This window comes from Equus caballus, chromosome 7, assembly GCF_041296265.1.
Source record: "Equus caballus isolate H_3958 breed thoroughbred chromosome 7, TB-T2T, whole genome shotgun sequence".
In the NCBI taxonomy this organism is placed as follows: domain Eukaryota; kingdom Metazoa; phylum Chordata; class Mammalia; order Perissodactyla; family Equidae; genus Equus; species Equus caballus.
The window spans coordinates 76,974,840-76,993,931 of NC_091690.1; the positions used below are offsets into that span (position 1 = coordinate 76,974,840).

At 40.8% G+C, this 19,092-nt stretch overlaps 1 protein-coding gene, 1 long non-coding RNA gene and 1 pseudogene across 17 annotated transcripts in view; 2 read left to right on the plus strand and 1 right to left on the minus strand.

Annotated features, from left to right (window-relative positions):
- LOC100054490 (tripartite motif-containing protein 5) overlaps nt 1–19,092 on the plus strand; it is a 59,834-nt gene that overhangs the window by 6,838 nt on the left and 33,904 nt on the right. For 6 of the 16 annotated variants that reach the window (XM_070273334.1, XM_070273330.1, XM_070273331.1 and 3 more), the window contains exon 1: nt 16,604–16,736. The gene's annotated coding sequence lies outside the window, so the exon portion shown is untranslated. Of the gene's footprint in view, nt 1–16,196; nt 16,307–16,592; nt 16,803–19,092 lie in introns of those variants that run through there. The other 10 variants (XM_070273329.1, XM_070273335.1, XM_070273327.1 and 7 more) reach the window with 9 other exon arrangements.
- Nucleotides 1,116–2,483, plus strand: LOC138925040 (ankyrin repeat domain-containing protein 40 pseudogene; annotated as a pseudogene).
- On the minus strand, nt 10,385–16,517 carry LOC138925042 (uncharacterized). Its single transcript, XR_011440692.1, has 2 exons — nt 16,223–16,517; nt 10,385–13,792 (listed from the first exon to the last, which is right to left on the minus strand). It is a non-coding gene; the product is annotated as an uncharacterized lncRNA (long non-coding RNA).

Here is a 19,092-nt window from a genome sequence, read left to right on the forward strand (position 1 = left end):
GTTAGGAGAGAATGCTTATTTTTTTGTATTGCAAGGGAAACACATCTAATCCCTCTGACAGAAAGAACAGTATTGCTGTAACTCCTCTCACATCTCCTTTCTTCCTCATTCCCTCTGCTGCTGAACAGAATTAACAAAGCAAAACTTGTCAACCCTATCTGTGTTATCTAGGAGCATGCATAAGAATCTGTCCCTACATAGTGAATCCTTCAGAGTGTGTTGCTTTACCAATGGCACCCCATGTCTATCACAGCGCTAAAGTGAGAAGTGCATAAATTAAATATTTACCAAAAGTAGATTCTTGGTGCTCAGAATTTCTGAGGTCAAATCTTGTCTCTTCACTTATAAGCTGTGTAAACTTGAAGAAGTTACTTACCATCTCTTGGCCTCATTTTCTTAAAATAAAAATTGATTTTAAAGATTGTATCCAGGGGCTGGCCCCATGGCCGAGTGGGTAAGTTCGTGTGCTCTGCTTCGATGGCCCAGTGTTTCACTGGTTCGGATCCTGGGCGTGGACACGGCACCTCTCATCAGGCCACGGTGAGGTGGCATCCCACATGCCACAACTAGAAGGACCTACAACTAAAAGAATATATATATATACAACTATGTACTGGGAGGATTTGGGGGAGAAAAAGAAGAAAACAATGAAAGAAAGATTAGCAACGGTTGTTAGCTCAGGTGCCAATCTTTAGAAAACAAAACAAAATAAAATAAAAATTGTATCCAATTCCTAGGATCACTTTGAGAGTCTATGTTTTATTAAATGTAAAGCACTTTGCTAAGAGTCTTACGTGTAAGAATAAATATTTATTATTTTTACTGAAAAAAGATAAGCTATGCCAATGTCCCTAGGAACAGTTTTATTTTGGTTTGGTTTTGCTTCAACAAAATGAGAATTGGTTCTACTGAAGTCTCATTTTTCAGCTCTGAAATGCCCCTGCAGACAGTTTGAGTTTTCATGATGTGTCCTGTGAAGAGGGTCGGGTTTCTGCCCACCTGTCCTTATGAGAGACAGCCTTTTCGTGTTCAGTCCTTTTCCCTGTAGTGAAACACTTGGGTATACCACTGTATTTAGTACCTTAGGCACTTTTCATCTCTTTTTTAAAAAAATCACTTTCAAACTTAGGATGAAGAATAGGACTACCTAGGAGAACAAAGACACAAACTGTTGCTAGAGAAGTATGCCTTGTAACTTAGAGCAGGCTACAATACTGTACAAAATTTGAATGAAGATTTGCAGGACTGGAGGATGCTTGACCTGTGGGCCAGGAACAGCAGGGGACTGGTGCACAGCATCAGCCTGCAGGACATTCAAGAAGTACAGAAACTGGTAGAGAGTGGGGTCAATGTGAGCTCCCCAAATGAGGTCACCAACTGGACCTGTGTACACCGGATATGTAAACACAGTCATGACCAGGTGGTCTCTAACTTGTTAAAATGAGCATCTGACAGAGAAATTCTTACCACAAAAGGAGAAATGCCAGTCCAATTAACATCAAGGAGAGAAATTAGGAAGATTATGGGAGTAGAAAATGATTATGATGAAGAAAACTACCCCCAGTTTAAGAAGGAGACAGACCTACCTTTTGTTCCTAATTGTTTGGCCAAGACAGACTTCCATTTTATCTACAATCCCACAGTAGAGGATTCAGCCCAACTGCAGAATGGGGGCTCATCTTCACCTCCTGCATCACTTCTTGTGGATGGCTCACCTCCGTTGCTCCTTCATAGGGACCCTCCCCTGCTGGGAACCTTTTTGTGGGACCACACCTCTTGACACTGGTTCAGAACTAGGAGGTGTCTGCCCCCTCTGCCATACTCAGAACACCAGAAAGCACAAAACCGGAGACTGTTCGTTAGTCACCAGGGAGTCACAGTCGCTCACTGTTCTCTTCTGTCCTGTCCAACCTGCCAGTGTTGCTGGAGCTGCAAAATGGGATGTTTACACGACTGCTGCCAGCATTCCCTCCATTTTTACTCACTGGAGCATTTCCATTTAATATGCAAGAGCTAGTACTTAAGATGAGGGTTCAGAACCCATCTCTTTGAGAAAATGATTTTGTTAAAATTGAACTGGCCCTTCAGGAGCTTACCTACCACAAATTGCTCAGAATGACTTACTGTGCCCTGAGTGTTAATCCGGATAAGTGGAGATCAGAAAGGTATCCAGTGCTCTGGTAAGAAAAGACAAAGATGTTGCTCAACTTCAAGATTTCCAAGAGTTGGAACTGATTCTAATGATAAGTGAAAATAATTTTTCTTCAGAAATGCTGCATCCACACTGACTGAAAGGTCTTGCTACAACAAGAGAGCTTCAAAACTGACTTCCTCATGCAGCAAGGACTTTTATCACTGAATATTGTGACAATGTGTGTCACCTCTGGGCCAAAGACAAGGCACTGATCTAAATGCCTGGTATACCCAGGAGGGTCGCTGCTGCCACTGCATAGCATACATTCTTCCACCAAGTTAGGAGGCCCCTGACCCCAAACAGTGGTGCCCACACTTCCAAGCCTCTAGGCGCACAATAAACCTATTGCTTGAAGCTGTGAACAGCTGAGAAGTGGTCTGGAGAGGTAGAAGCCGGTGGTCCTGTATCCAATGTGTTTTATGTGCAGAATGTAAAAGAGTTGTCCAAGTAAAGCTGAAAGAATGCGGAGCCTGTTTCTAGACACTCTTGTTGACAGTGCAATTGAAGAGCCAGGATACATTTTTCTTGGTTTTGCATGCTCCCAACTCTCCTAAAATGTGTACCAACTAGGGGAAAGAACTGGGGAAAGCACAGGTACAGAACAAAGGAATTTTAGCCTGAGTTGTGGCTGTCAGGTTTCACAGAACATAGGTACAAATGTTTCTTAGGTTAAAATATTTAAAAACAGTTACCTAATAGTATGTATGGTATAAATCAAAAGAGGTTCCCTTCCTCCTGCTTTTTCCTTTGTAAACACTCATGACTACTTCTCTGTCTCTAGTCTGCCATTGCCTAGACAGTTATCTCTGCATTATCTCCTTTGTGGTCACCAGAGGATTCTCTGATGCTTTCTGAGAGAGCAACCACTTTCTTTTAACTCTAAAGTGATTCCTTTCATCTATGCGTTTAATTGTGTCATATGAGAAGAGCACAAGCATTGCCAAACCGTGTCCTCTCTTTCATTTTCTGCTAGCAATGAAAAGCAATTGTTGAGACAGAATCTGTGGCTTTTTAAAAAATTATTGCGATAAACTGAGATAAAGGAGTTAGCATCCTTATTTTTATATCAAAAGTAAAGATTATCTTGAAATTATTTGGATTTTTATACAACCCTGAAATCTGTGCTTTTGTAAACAAATCATTTGATCTGAGAGCTTTCCCCACTACCATCACCAATTCACTTAACAAAGTCAGTTTTGAGTCCACCAGACTTTGTTCAGGAAAAAACAAACATCTCACTAAACTCTTGAGCATGGATGGCATGAGAATTTTTTTAAAGAGTGCATTCAAGGATTCTTTTCTTCTCCTTCAGTGTCATTAGTGTTAAAAGAAAAGCCACTCTCTGGTTGCAACAAACAGCTTAATTTTAGAAATAAGAACGAGCGCACTTCAACAACAGGAGAGCAGAGGTTTGAAGCCAGCTGTTGAAAAGCGTCCCCGCTGTCTTAAGAAGGTTTTTCCCCCATAGTGCCTATAGTTTTCAGAGAAAACATCCCAACTGGGTTAATTTTACTGGCACTCTAGAATCGAGAGAGAGAGTGCAGACATCAACGGAAGAGGATGTTGTGCGAAGTTAATGGCCTCCTTCTGCCACCTAAATGCTGAGCTGAGGTTGAGGTGTTTTCAAGGCCAACTTCACAGAGTCACTCTGTTCAGTAACTTAATTGGGTTCCACCAAGGACTGATGGTGAGTTACTGTACAGTGTTTACACAGCAGAGTAAAGGTTACTTATTACCCTCTTTCTCTGAAGTGCTTTAAAGAAGAAACCTTACTTGTGTTTCAACCAATCAGAAGATAGTTTATCTAGACATACTAAGCTTTTTTCCCTTCTCTTTGAAAAAATTTCAATTTATTGACACAATGAAGGCTAGCTTTATCCTGGAATAAATAAATTCAGTATTAATTAATGTCTAAATCATTGGGGTTAAAACTCTTCTAGCTATTGGGATCCACTGGAGATTCTCAGAAGCAGTGGAGGCCTCTGGCTGGGAGGTGGCCTGCCGAGAAGTAGCTCTGGGCATACCCTGGGCTTGGAAATGGGCTAGCAAGGGGCTGGCATCTCCAGTGAGAGATGGGCCAACATTGTTCTCTCTTTTCCTTTACAAAGTCCTCTGTGGTCAACTGACTCCTGCCGATGGCAGTGGGATAAGGTGCACAGTTGCTGGTAGGTCTTAATTAAAGTCTTACTCTGTGCATTCAGGGAAACATTTTTACATGCTCTGTGCAATTTATAACAAGGATCTTTCCTTTAGCTGTGTTAACTGTAAATTCACCCCTCCTCCTCCACTGCATATTTAAAGTATTTTTTCACTGTGTGTAAACATTCCCTGAACGTTTTGTTCTTTGTGCATTGTTGACTGTTCGATCATAAAAACACTATTGCAATTAAATATTAACTGACTGAAAAAAAAGGATTTGCAGGACTTTAGAGAAAGATGAGTATCTTGGTCATACTGCATCAAAAGAAAAGTGTGTGAATTGAGATCAATGTGTTAATCTGTATATATCTACATCTCTTTCTCTCTTTATACATACACACACACATATACACATATGTACATATATTTATATATACATGTAATCACTTGTTTAAATATACACACTTATGCATTAACATTATCCCAGTTAGTCTTTACAAACATCATCCACAGGAGATAGTTGTATCATGAGTTTAAAAGAATTTAAAACCTGTTAAACTTTTTCCCTATGGCCCCAAAGGTAATGAATGGGAGAGGGAGGATTAGGATCAGGTGTGCTACTGCAGAATCTGCGATGTCTCCTCTGCACCAAATCACAGAGAAGGCAGCAGCCTGACTCCCAAAGATGTGGGGCAGAAGAGAGAGCCAGGAAATGCTGACCTGCAGGAGAAGCCTGGTGCATATTAGGGAAAATCTTAGGTACCATGAAATATAATTTGATGTGCTCCATCCATGGAGCCATAAATGGGACAGGAGTAGACGTGAAAATGGATAATAGTATACTGAGATACTTCAGGACCAGCATGCCATTGCAGATGACATGAAGAAAATATCCCCTCCATTTAGTGTAGGGCATGAATATTGTAATTGGATGGTTAAAAGGCAGGAATATGAAAACAGACCTAATTTTGTATGACGATACAGCCATTATCAAAATTAACTAATTTCTATGGAATTCAATTTCTCACTTGCAAAATAAATAAAAATAATAAAACTTACCTGATAGGGATGTTGTGGGAATTAAATAACAAAATATTTGTAATAACTTCTGCTATTTTGCAGCACATAGGCACTGATCCAGAGTGATGTCTATTCATATTTTCTTGACTTTTTTTCGGACTTGAAATAAATCATTTTAAGAAAGCACATTTTTTCACTTTAAAATAATTAGTTTTGCTTGATTTCAAGAAAGAGGATAATTAGAATAAAGAATCACAGTCTTTAAAAATTTTTCTCTCAAAGTATAAATATTACTTTATTGTAAAAATAACTTTGTTCTCATCATCTTCTGTAGTAAAAATATCCTCTTTAAACTAACTCAACATACTAGATAAACATTGTATTCATTTTCTATTACTGTGTAACCAGATACCACAAGTTTAGCAAAAGGCTCACATTTTAAGCTAAAAGGACTCACATTTATTGTGTCCTAGTTTCTCTGGACAGGAGTGTGGGCACAGCTTAGTGGGGGTTCTCTCTTTTAGGTTCTCACTGGGTTGTCCTTGAAAAGGAACAGAGTTTGCCACCCCAAAATATGCTTCTTTGGGAGATTGATTATTTTAAAGAAACGAAAGACTCACAAAGGTTTTCTTTACCACCCCAGAACTACCCAGTGGAATTTCGAGAAGTGGCCTGTAAGACGAACACAGGTATTCCCAGAAATATCTATAAAGAATATGGGCCGAGTATAGTGAGGGCACTTGGCAGAGCTAGAGATCAGAGTCTTCTCCATGTCCCCTTGTCTGTGATGACATGGCAAACATTTGTTCACTGAACGTTTGCTTTTCCACCTTTATGTGAATTGCCCTTCTCCTCTCAGAAGTTCCAAACCATTCACCCCAACATCCTCCTTTGTCTTTAGCTGAAGATGGTATTTAAGATTGTGGTTTCTTCTATTTTAGTGACTTAATTTTCTTGGGTTTCTCCGGTGTATGCATGTTATTAAACTCTGATTTAGCACCCCGTTTAAGAGGAGACTTTTTGCCCTGACAGCACCTGCTGCCATGATAACAGTCAGGAGAGCCTGGGGGAAGGCTGAGCTGAGATGAAACCATCCTACGGTGCCAAATTAAGTCCTGGCTGGGAAACAGTGTCTGCCTGAGCCACCGTTCCACCAGGCTCTCCAATCACTCTCTCCGTCCTAGAAAACTTGTGTCCAAATTCTGAGGAGCGGCCCCTGCAGCTGTTCCAGGAACTGTTCCCTTGTACCTCTCTGTAAGATGGCCTGCCACTTTAAACCAGACATCTCAGCTTTCAGAAATACACAAGACTAGAAGTTAACAGGATGTCCTTCTTTCTCCAGGAGGGACCAGAAGCTCTTTGCCAAGGTTAGAGTTTAATGGGGAAATAGAAAATTGTACTTCTTGGGCATTGTAAGTATTGGTGCAGGGGTGACTGTGATCCCTGAATTCTTGTCATCAACATGAAGGGAAAGCAGAAAATCCTCTCTGGTTTGGATTCTGAAGACACCGCTACTATTAAAGAAAAAGCCATTCAGTATACTTGTTGAAGACAGGAGGTAAGGAACTCTTTTTTCCAGGGGCTACTTCAATGGACTTTGGTAACAGGGGAGAGAGATCAGGCTGAACTCTGACTACAATAATGAAAAGTGGGGATTTATAACCAAGGAGCAGGGTCAGAGGTCTCTGGATGGAAAATGGCTAAGAGGTAGAGCAATTCTTTGCTAAGCTGACCTAACAGAATGTTTGCTGAAGGCGGGCCAGGGTGATCAGATATTGAGGGTGGTCAGAGCAGCTAAACATCTTCAAGGAGGCTGAGGCAATGACTCATCAAATTCAGTCAGCAGGATTTTTGCGACAACCAGACAATGCAGAGACAAACACCAGAAGAGTATATGTCAGGGCCCAGTTGAGAAGAGAATTCAGAGGAGCTTGACTAGACTTTGGTCCAAGAGGGAATTTTTGTCACCACTCAGACCATTGGCCAAGCCTGACAATAGGTGAGTGTCTTTGGGCCCTTACAAACCTCTCCTGTGATGGCTTCCACTGCTGAATATGTTATTGATGTTCATAAAGTATCCACGTGTACCTTTGCTAGCCTTTGTCTCAAAGCCATGGTGGTAATGCTGCAGATATGGACATTTTAGTGGGACATGTGGAGGAGTATAAAATCCTGTCTGCTAAACTTACCCACTTTAGCAAAGGTAGAAATTTTCTTGGAGAATTATGTATTATAAACTAGAGCAATCTGCTGCCCAGAGCCCACATTAAGATGTAGAAGGGTAATAACTTGTCCCAGGGGAAGGAAAAAGACAGTACTTGGCCTGGGAGTGGCATATACATACACACTCATAGGTACACACACACAGGTATATGTATAAGTATGTGTATAAATATATATGTATAGGGATCATTATCACAGTTTATCTTCCAAAATATCATATGAAGAAGGAATTCCTATCAGGTGATTAAAAGAATATATAAAATTATGAGATATCCCCCTATGTCCCACAGCTAATGAGTGAGGAGGCAAGATTATAACTAGAACTTGGTTTCTCTAGCACAGGTGTCCTCTCTGTAGTGTACCCCTTAAGAATAGGTAGGAGCCACATTCCCTAGGATGTAGGGAAGGAAGGAGAACCCAGAGGATGCAAATCTGCAGAGGCAGCTGGGAGCATCATGGGGAAATCTTGGGTGCCAGGAAATAGAGGTTGACATGCTCAATCCACGTAGGCACTAATGAAGCAGGGACAGGTTCTGGTAACGGCTAAAACCAAGTTGAGCTACTTCATGACCAGGGTGCTGTAACAGGTGACATGATGTAGAGGGGGAACACTGTGGACAGTTCATAGCTTGGACTTTGAAATCAGGATTTCATTATCTAATGATGTTGCTATTTAATGGCCCTTATTAAAGTAAACTTAACTGGTTCCATTCACCATCAGAAATAGAGATGTTGAGCTACTTGATAGGGACATTGTGGGAACTAGATAATAGAATGTTTGTCATAGCTTCCTCACTTCCTAGCACATAAGCACTGATCCAGATTGTTGCTGATTGATTTTCTCTCTTCTTTGAAATAATTAATAAGAATGAATATTAATCTACTTAAATATTAGTACCTTTCTTTTGCTTTGAAATAGAATAACTATTAAAAAATCATAAATCTTTTTTTTTTTTTTTTGAGGAAAATCAACCCTGAGATAACATCTGCTGCCCATCCTCTTTTTGCTGAGGAAGACTGGCCTGGAGCTAACACCTGTGCCCATCTTCCTCTACTTTATATGTGGGATGCCACAGCATGTCTTGACAAGTGGTGCCATGTGTGTACCTGGGATCTAAACCGGCAGACCCTGGGCCGCCAAATCGGAACGTGCCAACGTAACTGCTATGCCACCGGGCCAGTCCCCATAGATCATTTTTTTATTTCACCTTTTGCACGAAAAATATTTCTTTCTTAAAATCTTCAAATATCTTTATTTAAAGTAGCAGGTATTTATTTGAGTACACAATTCTAATTTTTTTCTCTAAACATTCTTTTGGACTTTGATATTTACTAGTCAGCTATCATTCAGTATTTTTTAAATTTCTGTATGGACAGTTAACATGACGTCTAATGCCTTGAGTTTTTATGGCATTGTTATTCAAGATATAAAGTTCCAGTTATACAAGATAAATACTTTTTATAGGCCTACTGCACAGCATTCTACCTATGCAGTCATGCATTCCTGTGGATGGGGATACATTCTAAGAAATGCGTGTGTGAATATCATAGAATGTACATACATAAACCTAGATGGCATAGAGTACTACACAGCTAGACTATATGGCACCAATCTTACGGGACCATGTCATGAATACGGTTCATCGATGACTGAAACATCATTGTGCAGCGCATGACTGTAGTCAACAATGCTTTATTGTGCACATCATAAATATTTCTTCATTATGCAGCAAAGTTTTAGCTTACTCAAAGACACTTAGATTTTTAAAAATTTTAATTACTGAAACAGCATCTTAAATCTAAATCAATATACTAGGTACAAGTTGATTTGACCTTCCTTTCTGTTTCCACAGTAATTCCCTCTCAGTGGAAAAGCTTTTCTCTGTTTGCCCAGGTCAATCTCCACTCTTCAGGTTGCTGGTTCCACTGTGACTGCAGTGATGGAGAAAGGGTCAGTACTTGGGTCATGGGTTCCATCAGCAATGGTCAAGGTCAGGGTTTCCCTTTCCTGACCAGCCTCACTCTTTCCAGTGAGCTGAAAGGCTACAGCAGTCCTCAGGAATGAAGTAAAGCCTGTTCTCCTCCTGCAGGGAGACAGCAGGGCGGATGCTGCAGCACTGAGGGGTCCTGCAGCACTTGGTGGTGTCCTAGTGTCTTTTAGCATTTTCTTTTCCAACTCTTCTCAAACTACTTATGAGCTGAGAGAAATAGAAATAACAGGCTACTTGGCCAAACAGTGCCTGCCTTGGTCCCTGTTCACCAGAAGTTCTTTAGTTCACCATTCCAGGTTAGATGCATCCTGTCTCTCTTCACACACGCATATCCCTCAAACTCTCATCCATGGGAACTGGGGGAAATTGATTCTTACCCATATTCCCTTTGACTTCTGTTTTCCTGTCACTATGGCTACAATGACTTAATAGCTCATTAAGAAAACCAGTTCAAGATGTGAAACTAGTTAAAGAGAAAAGTACCTGAGTTATCAAAAACAAAGGAAAAGTTTGAAATATCCTTTTTTTGACAGTGTCTCCTGCCCCAAAATGAAGCTGTTTCCTCACAAAAGTCTGAAGCCTGTAAGTAGCTTCTCCTCAGGAAGTGTCCTGAGAAGGAATTCTGGGCTCAAAATCCACAGTGCATTGGGCATCAGTGTGGCTTCTGTCATGAACAAGTTCTCTGAGCGCTATCACTCCACGTTGTACTTCTGGGACCTTAGGATTGTACTGGGTCATGATTTGAGAGATGACTTTATACAATGAGAAGTTTAGGTGAGCCGAGGAGTCAAAAGAAAGATTTCTTGGACTCTCAAGATCTGGCAGTAGTGCTCTTTTATTTAGAAAATAGTGTGGAATAGCATGGGGACAGGACCCATGGGCAGTCAGAGGTGCTGCCGCCGGCATGGGAACAGGACCCGTGGGGACAGGACCCACGGGCAGGAGGAGCCACTGCTGCTGCCACTTCTGCTGCAAACATGAGTGGAGAGTAAGGCTAAATTTAAGGCATAGGTGTGTGAGTTATCTCTTTACAAGACAAAAAATGTTAAAATGGTACCAGTGCCGGTAGGGTCCGGTCATTGGGTGGTGCCACAACTTTTAGATAAGAATCAAACCGGATTGAGTAAATGGCAGAAGTCACGCTTAAATATTATCTTCAGCTAAAGACAAAAGAGGATTTGGTGGGGGGGGGGGGGAGTCAGTTACATGAGGTTCCCAGACAGTAAACAACTTAAGTTCTTGCCTTCCCCATTAAGAGTTTCCAGAGATAAGGCCATCCCCACTTCCTCCTGGCACAGAGAGGGAGGCATGGAGATTTCCTTCAAAAATGCAACTGTCTCTCATCAAAAGGCGAGTAAATTCCACTCCTCGGAGCCTGCTTCTCATGTGCAGAATTAAAATTAACCAGCCTAAAAATCCTCATCAGCTTCTCCTCAGGAAATGTCCTGAGAAGTAATTCTGGACTCAAAATCAACAGTGCATTGGGCATCAGTGTGGGTTCTCTCATGAACAAGTTTTCTGAGTGCAATCACTCCACGTTGTATTTCTGGGACCTTAGGATTGTACTGTGTCATCAATTTGAGAGATGACTTTACACAATGAGAATTTTAGGGAGGTTCATGAGAATCTCAGGGAATAAGCAGGCTTCATCTTGCAGGTTCACTTATGGGCAATGAGCAGGCAGTGCTATCCACAGCCCTCAGTAGCTGTGCACCAGACGTTTCTAAATCCTCATGACCTGAGCTCCTTACTGAAATAGAGACGTGTGATCTGTGCTCAGTGATATGGGATTCCAGTGATTGACCACTTGGCTCAAGGATGATGATGATGGGGACTATTGATTCTGATTCCTCATCTCTCCATAGCCTCCAATCTCAGGTCTGTTTTGATCTCATACCCGTTGCAACTTCACCGTGCCTCCCATCGCTATGAATCCTCTCAGACCAGGTGACTCATCTAGTCACCGAGGGGTGGAAAATGAAGGATTCTTTATCTCCACAGTAGTTTATATGGGGACATTAATGTAAACGGATGTTTCAATTTAACTTTCCAATTAACCACTGCTAGACTATAAAATATAATTGATTTTTAATATAGAATTTGTGCCCTATGACCTGACTGAATTTACTAACAATTTTCAGTAGGTTATGCTGGATTGATTCGGATTTTCTTTGTAACTATTGTGTCACCTACAGAGACTATTTCATTACCTCTTTTCTAATATTTATGTTTTAATTTGATTTTCTTGCCGAATTTTTTGGGCAAGGATATATAGCTCAAGAACGAATGGGAATGGTGAGGATTGGTGTTTTTCCAATCATAGAGAAAATGTCGTCAATATTTACCCATTAAGTATGATGTAAACTGTAGGCTTTTCTTATTTCCTTTCATCAGGTTAATGTTCCTAATTTATTATTATCATGACTGAGTATTGGATTTTGTGTGATGCTTTTCTGCACATATTTAAAGGAAAGTGATTTTTAACCCTTTGTTTCTCATCTAATTCAGCTACTTTTATAGTTTTAGTATTGTTGTACTTTAATAGTTGTCCTGTAGTTTAAGCCTATATTATAACCTTGATATTTTTGCAGAGAATTGGGGCTCTGATTATTATTTTCATATTGGATCATTTTTATTAATTTGCTTCTAAGTTCACTTATGCTTTCTCTTGTGATCCTGAAGTTCCTCTAAGCCAAACTTGGATTTGTTTTTAGAGTTGTTGCAGTTTTCAGTTTTAGTATTTCAATTAACAAAACCCAACAGTTTCTGTTTGTCTTTTGGCATTTCTTATTTGCTCCTTATTGTAAGCATATTTTCTTTTACATCAGTCTCCCCAGATATAATAGTGGCTGTGAAGTCCTTGTCTATGAAATACAACATTAGATTGTTTTTACTTGGTCTCCATTAACTGCCTTTGTCTTGAGGAGAAGCCACGTTGGCCAGTATCTTTGTAAGTTGAGTGGTTTAGATTGGATCTAAAATACCCCAGGGGAATTGTGAATGAGACTTAGAGACTCTGGCTTCTGTTTATCTGCCAGATGGATATTTTTTTTTCAGGTGCTTAACTTGGTTAAACTCAAATTCTTCATTCTCCCCTGCATTTTGCAGCAGCTGAAATCTCTGTTCAGTCCTGTTAGCCCTGCTTGGCATCTCTCTCACAGATGTGTTTCAGGGATTTGGTTATAGTTTACATGGACATTTTGGAGTCTTTTCCTCTGTATCTCTTTGATATTCTCCACCACTTTCCAGCTGATGGCAGTCCCAAATCATTCTTCATGTTCTTCAAGCCATCAAGTCTGTATGTTGCTAACTGATCTTGAACTGTGCAATCCACTGCCAATTGAGGTCTGCCTTAAGATGACAAGCCATAAAACCAGAAAACTCCTCTAATACTGTTCCCTTCTTCCAAGTGTCTATTACACTGTAGTTTCTGACCACTTTTGTCACTTTCTAGTGCCTTTACGTTTAGTTTCCTTTCCTTTTCTTCTTCTTCTCTTTCTTTTCTTTTGCATTTGTCCATGGTTTATAATGCTGATCTCTGGTTTAGGGTCCTGGTTTGTTAGAATGAATACATCCTTTAGCGGAAACAGAACATCAGTCTTGCTTCTTTTGCATATTCAGCAATGATGGCATGAAGTATGGTAGTTAATGCAGAGATATTAAGATAGATGTCTTTTTAGGTATGCTATATGATTGAAACTGGAGGTGAATGTAGACCTCAGAGGGTAGCTATGTTGTGTGACAAGCACGGTATTAGCAGTATTGATTGCAATGTTCTTAAGAAATGAGCTCCCTTCTCCAAAGACCTCTTCTCTGTGCAATACTTCCTCTCTTACCAATCCTTCCTCAATATTCACCCTTTTTCTCACCTCCCTTTGAATCTCTGAGCTGATCCCATATCTTTGGTTGATATGTTGGGAATTTCCTAAAAAACATTAGGTTTGCAGCTGAGCCATATCATGTCCCGTGAAGATACCTGACAACGTGGGCCAGTGGGAAACCTGAATTCACCAAGCCCCTCTCAACACACACAAGTGTTCACCAGAGCTCATCATGTTGCTATGTGGTAGGCATTCCAGGTTATCATGTTCTGAGTTACGAGGGAAAAAGATCCTGCTTAGGGCTCTGTTTCTGCTCCAGTCATTACAGCTCTTGGTTAGAAAGGAATCTAATGAAATATCTCCCCTCAGCCCATGGATGATTAATGTTTTCTTGGTAGAGAACACTGTAAAACAAAAGAAGAGTTAATGTGGTTAAAATGTGGTACTTGAGACAGATCGAACACCAATCTGAGTCAAGTTTAGGAACAAAAGAGGAAATAGAAAAACTATTGGTTAAAATTTGTCAAAGGAGAATCATATATCCGTTGATAATAACAAAAGAATAGGAGAATTGCATTATGTACCACTGCAATTATTTTCATATCAAGAATGGTAGAATACAAGCATGATTTGTCATCCAGATGTTCAATTCAGTTAAAATGATGTTTACAGCTTTAAGTGTGTATATCTACCTCTTTGTCACTGCTTATATGTAACAACTTCTAATAGATCTGAAGCATTAAGCAACAAAAGAGGGAAAGTCCCTACCTGACTTCATGACACTTACAGTTGGGGGTGAAATGAGGGGTGGGGTGGAGATCACTAATGATGGTGTTAGTGAGAACACCAGGCTCCCCACTGCAGTTCTCTCGATTGCCTTCCACTTGCGCGTTTTCATTTCTTAAGTCACGGTATCGTCACTGATACCTCATCTCTAGCAGTAGTCCTAATTCCAGCAAGAACTTCCTGAGAAATCTTAGCAAAGGATTCTCAAGAGAGAGAGAGCCTATGGTGTCTCCACGGGCCACAGCCCAGGCAGCTGGACCAGTTCTGCACAGAGAGCAGCAGAGAAGAGTGCTATAACTGGCCCAGCCCGGGGATGACAAAGATCCTGTGAGGAAGAAATAGGGGAAAGTCAGATGGTTCTTTGAACCTTAGTAAGTCAAGTTCTATGAGTGTAATACTGTAAGATTTCTGCATGCCTTCAAAATAATCCTAGTTCCCTGTCCTCTCTGGGTTCGGAGCCTGAATGGTGTGACAGCTGCCCTGCTCTGCAGCTTCTTCTGTGTTTACTAGTCCTAGCAGATTTCCAAGTACAAACTCAGGAATCCACTAAGCTCCTCAAAACCACTAACTTTGCTCCCCCTTCTCCTTGGGCCATATTGGCACCCAGAAACCGAACTCAGGGGAGAGATCAGGAGCAAGAGCAACAGGTAGGAAGAATTTCCATAAGAGGCATCTTTACAACTTTTAGTGAAAAAAAAAGAGAGGTTTGATTAGTGTTACTAATGTGAAAAGATATCAGAAGAAGTAGCATGATGCCAAGATCCTGAGACCCATGAGAAAAAGGGGTTAAAATAGGTGTGTCTCTCTTGCTGTGAAAGGCAGACTGCACCGCTTATACACTTACTCAGATGGTACATCCGAGTCAAAGTTCTTTCTTTTTTGAAGCTGACATCCATTTATGTGGTGTGATTTTATGCATTAAAATTGACTTCAGGCATTATCATGTCTACAACATCCTCCTTGTACCCTTAAGCCCTCCAAGTCTTTTCTAAGCACACGGCTTTTGAAACAGCGCAGCTCATCTGTGTCGTTATCACAGTTCATGTGTGCCATTAACACAGTTTCAGAATTCTCTCTTTCCTATATTAGACTTTGTTCTCCAGAGAAACAGAACCAATATTTTACATATATATTTTATATATTTATAAATGCAATATTTATGTGATAAATATCATATTTACATTTATTTGTATAACGTTTATAATATATAAATAGTTATATTTATAATGTACAATTATAAATATTTATCCATGTTTATAAAATGTATAACTATTTATAAATATAATATTTACACATATTTTAATATAGATACAATATATAAAAATATATTAATTATGTATACATATATATAATATATTGGCTGACATCATTCTGGAGGCTAAGAACTTCCAGGATCCGCTGTCTGCAAGTCGGAGACCCAGGGAGGCTGGTGGTGCAATCAGACCCTGTCTGACAGTGTGAGAACCAGGGTAACCAACGCTGCAAGTCCTGGTTGAAGGGCAGGGGAAGAACCATGTCCCAGGTCCAACAGGCACGCACGAAGCAAAAGGGGCAAATTCTTTCCTCCTCTACCTTTTTGTTCTATATAGACCACAACAAATTGGATGATGGACATCCACAATGGAGAGGACAATCTAGTTTACTGAGTCCACAGATTTAATGCTATTCTCATCTGGAAAGAACGCATTCACAGACATACCCAGAAATCATGTTTAATCTGGGCACCTTGTGGCCAGTCAAGTTGACACTGAAAATTAGCCTTCATGGTTATTTTCCAGCCTTACTTTTATTGCGCTCAGATACAGGGTTCCATGTTGAATAGTATTAAATGGCAGTGTCAAACATATGACAGTTCAGACAGTCTCATCTTCCCAGTCTATTTTTGAAAAGTCTCATTTTGGCCTTATTGAACCCAGGTTCTGAAAGTCATCAGTACTGTGCTTCTACTGCCAGAGCCCTCTGACTGACCACTTAAGATAATTTCAGATTTTGACAGTTTTTCCCTGTCTCGTAATATAACAGGACACAGACTGGCCAGATGCATTTACCTGGGCTGCAGCTGCAATCCAGGACGGTGCTGGTGTGGCTGCCTCAAGTGGACCTTCGGCGCGGGTCCTCGCTGAGTGAAGGAGGTACTTTATTCCAGCCTTGAGACAGCTCATTTGTGAGGAACCCAGATGAGGTGGACGTGTGTGAAATTTGAAGTCCTAGGTGAGCCTAGTGCTCCAAAGAAGGAAGTATGTTGAAGAGCCATGAAACAGCTTCCAGGACTAGAACTAAGACAGGAATAAGCATGTAGTTTCTAGCCCATCTGGTCCTGGCAAAAAAGCCTTGTCATTTCCCGGAGGCCTGACATGGAGAGCTGCCATTGGTCCATTGTTTCCCTTCTGCTTTTCTACCCTACCCTAAGAATTTAACTTTCATTTTCACTTGGCTCATTTTGCTCTTCCTTGTGTAATTCAGGCCACTGGTTTGGTGAGTGAATCCTGACCTTCTCTCCCTGGCCTGTCTTCACCTTCACTCTTCTCCAAGAAATCACGGCTTCTCCATTGGTGTCTGGAGGTGAGCTGAGTAGTTTTGGAGGGCAGAGGTTGGGCAACTTCTGCAGAAAAGATTTTACGTGAAAGGGTGAGTTAGATTTGTCCTCAGGAAGCTGTTCTGAAGGTGGATACAGGCCCTGCATGCAGGCTTCCTGCTGAGAGTGCTTGCTGACTGAAGTGCTGTTTGGGGAAGAGTGGTTTTAAAAGAAGGGAAGTTTAGAGAAGTGAAAGGCTTTATTTGTTTCAAGAAGAGACTGTTATTTCTTCAGGCTGAATTTATGCTCATTTCCTACTAGTTCTTTAAGATTGAATTGTTGCTTGCTGACAACAGCCAGACTCCTGGATTTTTCAGAGGTAGCTAGTCTTTTTTCCCCCAAAACAGAAGCAAAGGCAGAGGGATCTTTGAATCCTAATAGTTTAATGCCTATCAGTGTAACAATCCAGTATTTCTGTATGACTCTGTAGATCAATTCTCATCACTTGTCCTCTCTGTGCTTAGGAGCCTGGATGGGGTGACTATTGGCAAGCTCTGTAGCCTTTCCCTGTTCACTTGTCCAGACACAGGGAATTGCTGCGGGTCCTTAGAAATTGCTACTCTTATCATCTTTCTCCTTCGGCCATGTCTGCCACCCAGAAACAGCGCTCAGCTGAGAGATCAGGAGAAAGAGCAGCATGTAGGAAAACTTTCTAAAAATGGTACATTTTCTCAATTTAACATACCAAATGAGTTACTTGATTAGTGTTAATGATACAAAAAGATGTCAGAAGGGGCTGGCCTGGTGGAGTGGTGGTTAAGTTTATGCACTGTGCTTCCATAGCCCAGGTTTGAGATTCAGATCCTGGGAGGAGACCTAGCAGCACTCATCAAGCCACGCCGTGGTGGCATCCTACATAAAATAGACGATGATTGGCACCGATCTTAACTCAGTGACAATCTTCTTCAAGCAAAAAGCGGAACATTAACAACAGATGTTAATTCAGGGACAATTTTCCTCACACACACACACACACACACATACACACATAAGATTTCAGAAGAAGCAGTATGATAGCAAGATCCTGAGACCCATGAGGGAAAGAAGTTAGAGCAAGAGAGTCTCTGTGGTTGCTCTGCCCTCCTATGGACAGTAAAGCTGCACCCACCTTATTCAGGTATGTGGAAGACATCAATCAAATATCTTTTCTCAACCTGACTTCTGTTCACGTGACCCAATCTTACTTTGTCAAAATCAACTAGGAGATTATCTCCTCTGCTACATATCCTTGTCCCACCTCAGCCATAAGTCCATGTTAGACACCTGTCTTCTGAACTCACATCGTACACCTCTATCATGCCTGTTATCACAGGGATTTAGAATTGATTTGCTACTTTTCTTTTTCTGTCTTTAATTAGCTAGACTTACAAGGAGTTCATATTGAATGCTCTTAGATGACTACCTGGGAAAATAAACATAGCAAAACTTCAGTTTTCCATTCTATTGGGAAAACCGACTCTTTCCATTTCACATCAGTAATTTGTGGCTTCACCATACTTAGAGAAACAGTTTTACTGCACTCACACAAGAAAAAAATTCTGTCTGTGTCCTTATTGTTTGGAATTTTACGTAGTAATTGACTTTTAATATCTTTTTTTCTTGTATTTAGCTTTCACTTATGGGATATTTTGAGTTTGTGTTCTCATGAGCTCTGATGACAGAAGAATGTGTGAGGTGCCATCACTTGACTCCTATGTCAGCCGACCTACCTGGGAGTTCTCTTAGTCAGACACTGCTCATGTTCCCATATCTATCTCCCTCAGATGGGACACTGCTTAGGGAGAGGTTGTGTCATCCTCCACGTGAGAGGACTCTAGCTCCTCTGAACATTGCCCTTCAGGGTGCATTCTGTAGCAGATGTTTTGACATTAGCTCCTTGTGTCCCTGCTGTGAAAATAAATTCCATATCCCTATGGCAGAAAGCATGCTCTGCTCTTCCCTCCTCTATAGGTTCTTGACACCTCTCAGTATAGCTTGGATCTTGAATGGAATGAAAAATGGTGGAGGCCCCACCCCCATGTTTGGATGAGTCATAACACAGCATGAGTCATAAACAGGGGTAGACATTATCATGTAATATCTACCTGGTATAACGACTATCTAAGATCTTGCTATTCATCAGTGCCTGATCTGGGTCATAGTGTTTGCAGCCAAGGGCTAACTGGAAATGGCCTTTTGGTTATTTTCAATATCTACCATTAACTGTATTACACTTCTGGTTCATATTCAGCCTCAGTCTTTATCAATTACCCTTCATGGATGATGACCATGCCACAGATAGACACTTTCAGTAGGTCTAAGTTTATTTCCATGCAGTCTTTACTTTTGTCTCCCTTGTGCAGA